The following is a 9,154-nucleotide window of genomic DNA, read 5'->3' as shown; positions in this document are numbered from 1 at the left end:
AAACGTCAGTCACAGCACAAATAAAATCTCACTTAACTACCATGCTCTCTCTGTTGGTTTGTTTTCTGCAATCTGTCTCTCTCTATCTCTCTCTCCCTCTCTCACCCTCTCTGAATGTGTGTGTGTCTGTGTCCGTGCAGGTGTGTGCGTGGGCGTGTGCTTTGCCATAGCTCTCTGTCGGCTGTTTGTTTAGGCTCGCATGCTACATGTAGCGAAGAAAAAGAACTCATATATATATATATACAGTACACACAAGTACTTGTATGTGCACATGTGTACATGTATGCATGTATGCGGAGAGAGAGAGAGAGAGAGAGAGAGAGAGAGAGAGAGAGAGAGAGAGAGAGAGATTGCATCTGCGCATGTTTGCTTTTGGTTCTGTCACATGTCACAGGCGCTAGTAAACCTTTCACCGGTATTGTCGTATATCATCCGGAATTTAGGGGGTTAACCACGGAGGAAGTAAACACATCAGGCAGCTGTCATTGGTTTAGAGCAGTGTTTCTCAAACATTTTCAGACCGAGGACCACTTTGTTCAGTCAAAAAGGTTCAGGGACCACCTGTCTACTGAATTGACAGTTGACGGGTGCTAATTTGACACTGCTAATTTTCGATGCATTATTGTGGTGAATATAAGACCTAAATTATGCTGCAAATATAGCCTACTGCAGGCTTGTCTTGGAGATGTAGAATTCCCCTCACACAGACCACCTGAGCTCTGTTGCCGACCATTAGTGGTCCCCGGACCACACTTTGAGAATCATTGGCTTAGAGAGAGGAAATCCAATAATGCAACATCAGTCACCGCTGACAAGTGCACATTAACCAGTACGGAACTGATCAACAAACCATCTAACCACTCACTATTCATAGGTACTTCAATTCAATGTATACCAAAGATTTGTTATCAGTAATGTTATCAATAAGAACATGATCAAAACTGATTGTCACCATCGTTCAAACTGTCACAAGGATGTAAATTATGTAAGCAAGCGAGGATGACTTAAAATTGTGGCCATATTTTATTATTTCATGGCTGACCCTGTTTTATTGTGTGTGTGTGTGTGTGTGTGTGTGTGTGTGTGTGTGTGTGTGTGTGTGTGTGTGTGTGTGTGTGTGTGTGTGTGTGTGTGTGTGTGTGTGTGTGTGTGTGTGTGTGTGTGTGTGTGTGTGTGTGTCTATAACATTCAGAGCGGGCTATCTGCCAATTCCAGCTCAGCAAAGCAGCCCCATAAAAATGCACACACACACACACATGCATGCACGCACGCACGCACGCATACACACACACACACACACAGGCATGATCACAGATAAATGCTGCTGGCAGTAAAATCTCGTCAGCCTGCCTTGTAAGTCAATTTTCTGAACACACAGTGTTTAGCATTACCGGTACAGGCTGCCCCCCGACTGACTCACTCGCCAAAAACACACACACAGGACTTTACTGCAGATTGTTTTTGTGGAACACTCAATGTTTTAAAATAGCCCCTCACTAATCACCAAAAAAGTATATATTTCAGGAAAGGGGGGTGTTCATTCTTCCTTTTGATGTAGAAATGATGACTCAATGAACTGTGCACTCACATAATATCCTGGTGACAGAAAACATCACTTACAGAATCGCTGCTAAATATATTTCTAAAAAATAAGTTTAAAAAAAACTAAGAGTGAGTAAGTTGTCCTGATGTGTGGGCGGTTATTTCTCATGCATGCTGAATACCCTTATAAGGGCAGCTTCCTGCCTCTGACTCGGGACTGTTGGGGAAGCCCGACGGCGAATCAGAGCGCAGCGTTGGGCGGCTGCATTAGCCTAAATGGACCATTGCACTGTAACCTAATCCCGGCCTCCCCCCTTGGTCCCTGTATCTGCTTTTCATTTCTTAAAGTAGTCACTCGATCTGCAAACAACGCCGATTAGCAGCATATCCTGAAACCCAAGACCAATATGTCAATCCCATTAGAATAGAAAGCAGCGATTTGCTTTATTTATGTCCCTCCAGAATGCAGCACTGAAGGAGAGATGGAGTGTGGCCAGGTGGAGAGAGAGAGGGGAGGGAGGAGGAAGAGATGGAGAGAAAGAGAGAGAGAGAGAGAGAGAGAGAGAGAGAGAGAGAGAGAGAGAGAGAGAGAGAGTGAGAGAGAGAGAGGAGAATAGGGAAAGAAGGAGGGAGCGAGATGAACAGCAAAGTGAAGGCTCCATGTCACTATAGCAACGCCATGTCATGCAACATACAGTACACCTGTACCTGTTTCTAGAGGTCTCATCTCCATGACAACGGCAGCCGGAACAGGGCCTTCTCAAGCTATTTGGGGCCCCTTTTTCTCTTCAGAATATGGGGGGAGAGGGGTGCGCACAAGAGAGATTTTGATAGCCGTGTCATTGCACTTTTTGGGTGATTGAATTCAGGGAGGTTTTACCTCACTCAAGAAGTTGTCATTGAATACAAGTGGGTCAAAGACGTCCAACATGACATTGTCCTTCAGTGCTAACAGATGCTTTTGCTTACTGTGACTGTGAAAGACATGACATTTCATTTTTTTTTTGTGAATGCATGAAAGCCAAGCCAAATAATAATAATAAAAAAAAACTCTTTTTTTTTTACAGTAAGCAAAAGTATCCGTTGCACTGAAGGACATGTTGGACGTCTTTGACCCAAATACATTCGGTATCCACCAGCCATTACCAGTGTCCCCCTTTCAGCTGTGGGGCCCTAGGCAATTGATGAGGGCTTCAGGGCGGAAACCTGTCTACTTTTGGACATGGTGGCAAAATGAATAATGAGATTGAGATCGTGAGTACAGTTTTTCCTCCATTTTAAGTTTGCAATCTTTTTCTTTTTTTTCGCACCCAAAAGTCTTTTGTTTCACTACAGAAGGTGAGCGTACCCATCACTACACTTGAAGGCCCTAGCAGAGACGGTTTAGGTAGGAGGAGACATGACAGCTGGTGTAAGCGTCCATAGAAATTAACGGTGAAGATTCGTAACGCAAATATGGCGCCTTCCCGCCTTTCTGGTAACAAGAGCCAATGTGCCTGCTGAGCTGCGTTGCCAGTGATCCAATCATCTGGCTGCATCGGCGCACGCGAAATGTTGCGCATGCTCAGTTGTGAAAAGCCGTTGCTCTCGTGCCGTTACGAAACTACTGCGCCTGCGCTCTGTAAAAAAAAATGTGAGAAAAGTGGCTTAAAAAGCTTTATTTTGACTCGTATGACACAACCAAGTAGCCTAGATTGATCAGTTTCAACCATATGGTTTTCACAACTGTTGGGTTCCCTCCATCCTATACTCAGTCTCTCCATTCATTTTTCCCATTGACTCTTAGATCTGGTCTCACTAATCGCGAAATAGCACCCCGAAGGCGTCAACAAGATGGCGGCAACTGTTCCGTCTCCTCCTACCTAAACCATCTCTGGCCCTAGTCAATTGCCCAGTTTGCTTGCCTGGTTGTGACAGGCCTGAGCAGGGGTGCATTCCTCGAAACGATAGTTGCTAGCCGTTTAGCAACTTGGGTAGTTGCCAATGGGAAATTGCATTGCAACTAACAAAGTAGCTAACATTGATATCAACTATGGTTTTGAGAAATGCACCCCTGAGCAGGAAAGTGTCATCAGGTCATATAGCAGGTGGGCGGTTTTGCTTTAGCTGCTGTGACGCCGGTGACTGCTGAGTGGCCGCCCGCAGTGTTACCGTTAGCTTGGTGATCAGGTTCCATGATGACGGTTGTTACGGTTACAGGGCGAGACTGGGAAAACTGACACCACAGGTGGAACACTGGTGAGCAATGCAAAGCAATAAGAACATGCCTCTGTGTGCGTGTGCGTGTGTGTGTGTGTGTGTGTGTGTGTGTGTGTGTGTGTGTGTGTGTGTGTGTGTGTGTGTGTGTGTGTGTGTGTGTGTGTGTGTGTGTGTGTGTGTGTGTGTTTGTGTTTGAGAGAGAGAGAGAGAGCGAGAGAGAGAGAAATGAGGGGGGTGCGAGATGCTTCCAGTAAAAGTCATCTCCAGGGGACCACTCTGTGGGGACAATGGGGCCATGGCCCGCAGGCTTCGGTTGCAGATGATTGCCAGGGATGTCAAACTCAGGCTCGGGGGCCGGCGGAGCCATTTTATTTGACCCGCGAGATCATTTCAAATCTGTATTACAGTTGGCCCACAAGCACCATTAATGTATAGCGTAACAAGACTTGAACATGGAATCTGGTGTGTCACAGGATGTGCAGACACATTTGATCCACCATACATGGTGGGAAAGAGTGTGTGTGAAATTTAACTATGAGTATGAAGTGCATGTACGCACAATTTTAGTCCATTTTCAAAAATAAATGTTGAGTTCGGCCCGCAACTTCGTTCCAGATTTTGATTTTGGCCCTCAGCCAATTTGAGTTTGACACCCCTGCATTAAACAGTGCCTGCTGTGGCTGAGTGTTTCTATACACAAACATAGAAAAAGGAGTCTCGGCAGGAAAAAAAACGTGCAAAATGAATAAAACATAAAATACAGTTTGATTACGTACGCGATTACATCAAATCCATTTCTCAGAATTCAGTGAGGTGATGATCAGGCTGATTTTACACTCTAGCTTCTTAAGCTGTGCACACTGCTTTGTAAAAGGTTGGCCATCGAACAAGTGGAAACAGACGATTTTACACTCCTACCTTCTCATGCCCTGTGAGGCCAAGATAGTGCTTTGCTTTCGCTAGATCACCAGTATTTCAGGGGCACACAAAGGCCATTTATATCCATTAGCCTGCTTCCCCAAGAACTGGAGCGTGAGGTCAAACGTGGCGCAGGCGGGAGATGAAATGATGACATAACTTTATGGCCATGACATTACCGTTGCCCGACTGACTGTACCGTACGCGCCGAACCTGCTGAGCAGGCAAATGTGTCAGAGTTTCATTGGCCGTTTTTAATTTTTCATCTACCCAGTGCAACGCACCAGCGGCCTGTACTGTTTCCTCCTCCTCCCCCCACCTACCCACTCAGCACCACCCATATACCCATCCACCCACCCACCCCCACTCACTCCCCTTTGGCAGTAATGAGTGCAAAAACAATCCATCTACAGCCTATAAAACCGAATCATTCTTCTTCGTTTTTTTCTCCCTTCAGGGCCAGAGAGCCATTCATGCATCAATTTCTCACAAGTGGGGTGAAAAAAATGGGACAATTTATCCAATAACAAGCAATTGAAGCCCTCAGTGGCGTAGCGGCTTCAATTAGTCCTGTCCTTACTTGACTTAGACGTGTTGGCATGTTATTACAGCCTTCATGCTAATGTATAGCCTGGCACGGCACCACCCTCTCTCCCGCTCTGTTTATATTACATTACACTTAGCTGACACTTTTATCCAAAGTGACTTACAGATATTACAGGGTATTGGTTACAGTCCCTGGAGCAGTGTGGGGTTAGGTGCCTTGCTCAAGGGCACTTCAGCCACGGTCCGGAGGAGGGAGGAAGGGATTGGTAAGGGTGGGGCTTGAACCTGCAACCCTGTGATCTACAGTCCAAAGCCCTAACCTAACCATTACACCACGGCTGCCACTATCTGCTGTCCATACTGTGCGCAAGGCTGTTGACAGCTGTGTCCAGGCAAAGTCATCGGTAACACTTTATAATAATGTCTGCTTAGTAAAGACTTAGTAAATGATTTACTAATGGTGAAAGAAACATTAACACATGTTTTTTTATCATTAACTAAGATTTATTAATGTTTTATAAAATATCTACAAATAATATAAGATTTTACATACCTTATAACAGGGTATTTTATTCATTTACAAGCAATTTTAAATGTTTGATAACTATAAGATGTTAACGTAACATTTCCTAGTCATTTACAAACATTTGTTAACATTTCCTAGTCATTTACAAACATTTGTTAATGTTTTGTTCATCAATAGTTAATTATTTATTCAGTCTTTATAATGCTTTTTTGCATCCATTATTATAAAGTGTTACCAAGTCATCTGAAAGGGTGCCTCCACCCAATACTGTATACTAGTGTTTCTCAACGGGGCGGTACAGATTCTTTAAGTATAGAGATATGCCAACATAACAGGTTTCTATGGACACCTAACGTGAACAGGTTCCGGTCTGCCTAAAGGGGCGTGTCATAATACTAGCATTGAATAGAACAGTCCTTAGGTCTGCCTAAAGGGGGATTCCCCCCCTCCCCCTTGCAATAATAGAACCCGGAAACAATGGACCAACGGAACCTCTCTCTCTCTCTACTCTCTCTGGTACAGCCCCCCAGGTGGCGTTGAGGAGCTCTAGGGGGGCGTTGAGAAGGATACAGCTGTCTGCAGCTAGTTGCCATTGGGGGTCATTAATCTATTTAATGTTTTAATAATAATGGGGGGCGTTGTCAGTCTTACGACGATGTTAAGGGGGCGTTGGGAGGCTGGTGGGGGGGGGGTGTTCTTCAAAAGAGGTTGAGAACCACTGCTGTATACAACGTAATGAGGACCCAATTCTGCCCCCCGGTCCACCCCCCTGTCGGCTTCCCTGATTGTACGCGTAGCATGCATATTACTGTGCTTATGGATGCCTTTTTTCATGAAAGCAGAGATAAACTAATTGTTTATGGCTTTGACCTCCTGGCTGGAATACAGGGGTGATGCGCTGAAACAGCCCCGGCCACATTTTTACGAGGGGTAACTCCATTAAGGAGAGCAGCACAGGCAAAGATTAGATAAACTAAGGCACCTTCATAAAAAAAAGAGATGATTGCGCTGTATTAACGGGTAAAATAATACGAATCACTAAGCACATATTTCTCCACCTACGGAAATGAATGTGTCATAGACATACACAGACAAACACACACACACACACACACACACACACACACCCACACACACGTTCGCAGGCACAGGCACAGGCACAGGCACAAACACATACACATACACATACACATACACATACACATACACATACACATACACATACACATACACATACACATACACATACACGCACAAACACACACACACACACACACACACACACACACACACACACACACACACACACACACACACACACACACACACACACACACACACACACCAACAACCAGAGTCGGTTTTACCAATAGGCATGCTGTACTCAGCAATTGCCTAGGGCCCCCACCAAAACTGTCGACTCTAGCGCCCCCCCCCCCCCCCCCCCCCCCCCCCCCCGCCCCCCCGCAGTCAGCCCTGCCATGGTAAATGCCAGCAAAAGTTCATAAGGGTTGGAGCAGGCGTCACCCAACAGTTTTTCTCTTCCTTTTAAGGGTGCTGACCAAAATATTGTAAAACTGAAAAATGAAAAAAGGTCGCACCATGCATAGGTTTCTTTATTACACAGACGCGTTTCTGCGTTCTGCCTTCCTCAGTGTTCATAAAGAAACCTATGCATGGTGCGACCTTTTTTATTTTTTCAAACGCCAGCAAAAACAATTCAAGAAGGCCCCATGTCTATACTGTATGGGGAGTTTCATTGTGAAATGACTTACACACCACTTTTTAAATTTGGCATTTCATTTTATCTATGTGTGAATTCTTGCCATTCAAATATTTTTAGAACATAGGCCTACTTTTAATCCTGTATAAAACACATGTTGCAATGCAATGCCCAACGCAATGCTCAACAAACATGTCAATTTCCCAAAAATAGGGTTATAGGGTCAATGTCCCAAAAATGTTCCAAAATCGATATAGGGTCATTTTGCAACCAAGCTCGTCAGCTCTTCCTGCTTTGCCTAGGGCCCCCAATTGGATAGCTTTGCCTAGGGCCCCCAAGTGGATAGCTTTGCCTAGGGCCCCCAAGTGGATAGCAGCCTAGGGCCCCCAAGTGGATAGCAGCCTAGGGCCCCCAAGTGGATAGCAGCCTAGGGCCCCCAAGTGGATAGCAGCCTAGGGCCCCCAAGTGGATAGCAGCCTAGGGCCCCCAAGTGGATAACACCGTCACTGCCAGCAGTTCATTCCCCTGCCTGCAATGAGTCTAACAGCAGCAGTGAGTACACGCCACACTGCCACAGCTACCATACTGTACCGCATCCGTAGTACTGTATGTGTTATTTAGCGATAGGAGGCTGGGAGGGAGGCTGGAACAAGACTTCAAGGCAAGGCAAGGCAAGGCAAGTTTATTTATATGGCGCATTTCATACACAGGTGCAACTCAATGTAACAGGGAAGAAAGAAGGAAATAAATTAGAGTAAAAAAACATTTAAAACATTAAGATAAAACATAAGGTAAAAATAATAATAAAATAAAAAATAAAATAAAATAAACATAAAAATAAAAATAATAACAAAAAAATAAGAATGATATGTGATTTTTAGCTAGGGGAAAACATCTGAGAACAGTTTTGTCTTGAGTCTAGATTTAAAGCTATCAATAGTGGGTGCATTTTTACGTCATCTTCAAAGCAGCTTCAAAGCAGAAGGAAGGCAGCATGCTCATTATGCACTGGGCTCTGCTCTGCAAAGTGCCCCCTTCAGGGAGTTTACGTTACGTAACTGAGGATTTGCCCAATTGTGGTTTCCATCAGTCAGAGGAAAAGAGCAACAACACGGGCTGACTCATGCTACCGTACACCCCCGACTCAGTGGAGGAGGAGAGGAGGAACCAGGCAGGGAGCAAGGTCAAACTCTGTGTGTAACTCTGTGTGTGTGTGTGTGTGTGTGTGTGTGTGTGTGTGTGTGTGTGTGTGTGTGTGTGTGTGTGTGTGTGTGTGTGTGTGTGTGTGTGTGTGTGTGTGTTTTTTCTCTCTCTCTGTCTCTTTCTCCATCTCTCTCTCCTCTCCGTCTGTCTCTCTCTCTCTCTCTCTCACACACACACACACACACACACACACACACACACACACACACACACACACACACACACACACACACACACACACACACACACAAACAAACATAAAGAGAAAAAGGAGAGAGAGAGAGAGAGAGAGAGAGAGAGAGAGAGAGAGAGAGAGAGAGAGAGAGAAAGAGAGAGAGAGAGAGCAAGAAAGAGAGAGAGATCGCCCTTGTGTGATTTGCATTCCTGGAGCCTTGCCACCGCTCCTTGTCAGGGCTGGCAGGCGAACTGAGCGATTGGCTGTAGTTTTAGCCCCGGCGGCCATTGTTCACCCTGATGGATCCCTGCTCTCCTGCTCC

The 9,154-nt window shown here is 45.3% G+C and overlaps 1 protein-coding gene across 1 annotated transcript in view; it reads right to left on the bottom strand.

Annotated features, from left to right (window-relative positions):
- The window catches only part of cib2 (calcium and integrin binding family member 2), a 42,046-nt gene that overhangs the window by 28,951 nt on the left and 3,941 nt on the right, over positions 1-9,154 (bottom strand). The gene's annotated exons all lie outside the window — the stretch shown is intronic.

This window comes from Engraulis encrasicolus, chromosome 4 (genome assembly GCF_034702125.1).
Source record: "Engraulis encrasicolus isolate BLACKSEA-1 chromosome 4, IST_EnEncr_1.0, whole genome shotgun sequence".
NCBI lineage: Eukaryota > Metazoa > Chordata > Actinopteri > Clupeiformes > Engraulidae > Engraulis > Engraulis encrasicolus.
The sequence above is the reverse complement of the archived record's forward strand: the minus strand, read 5'-3'. Positions and strand labels throughout refer to the sequence as shown.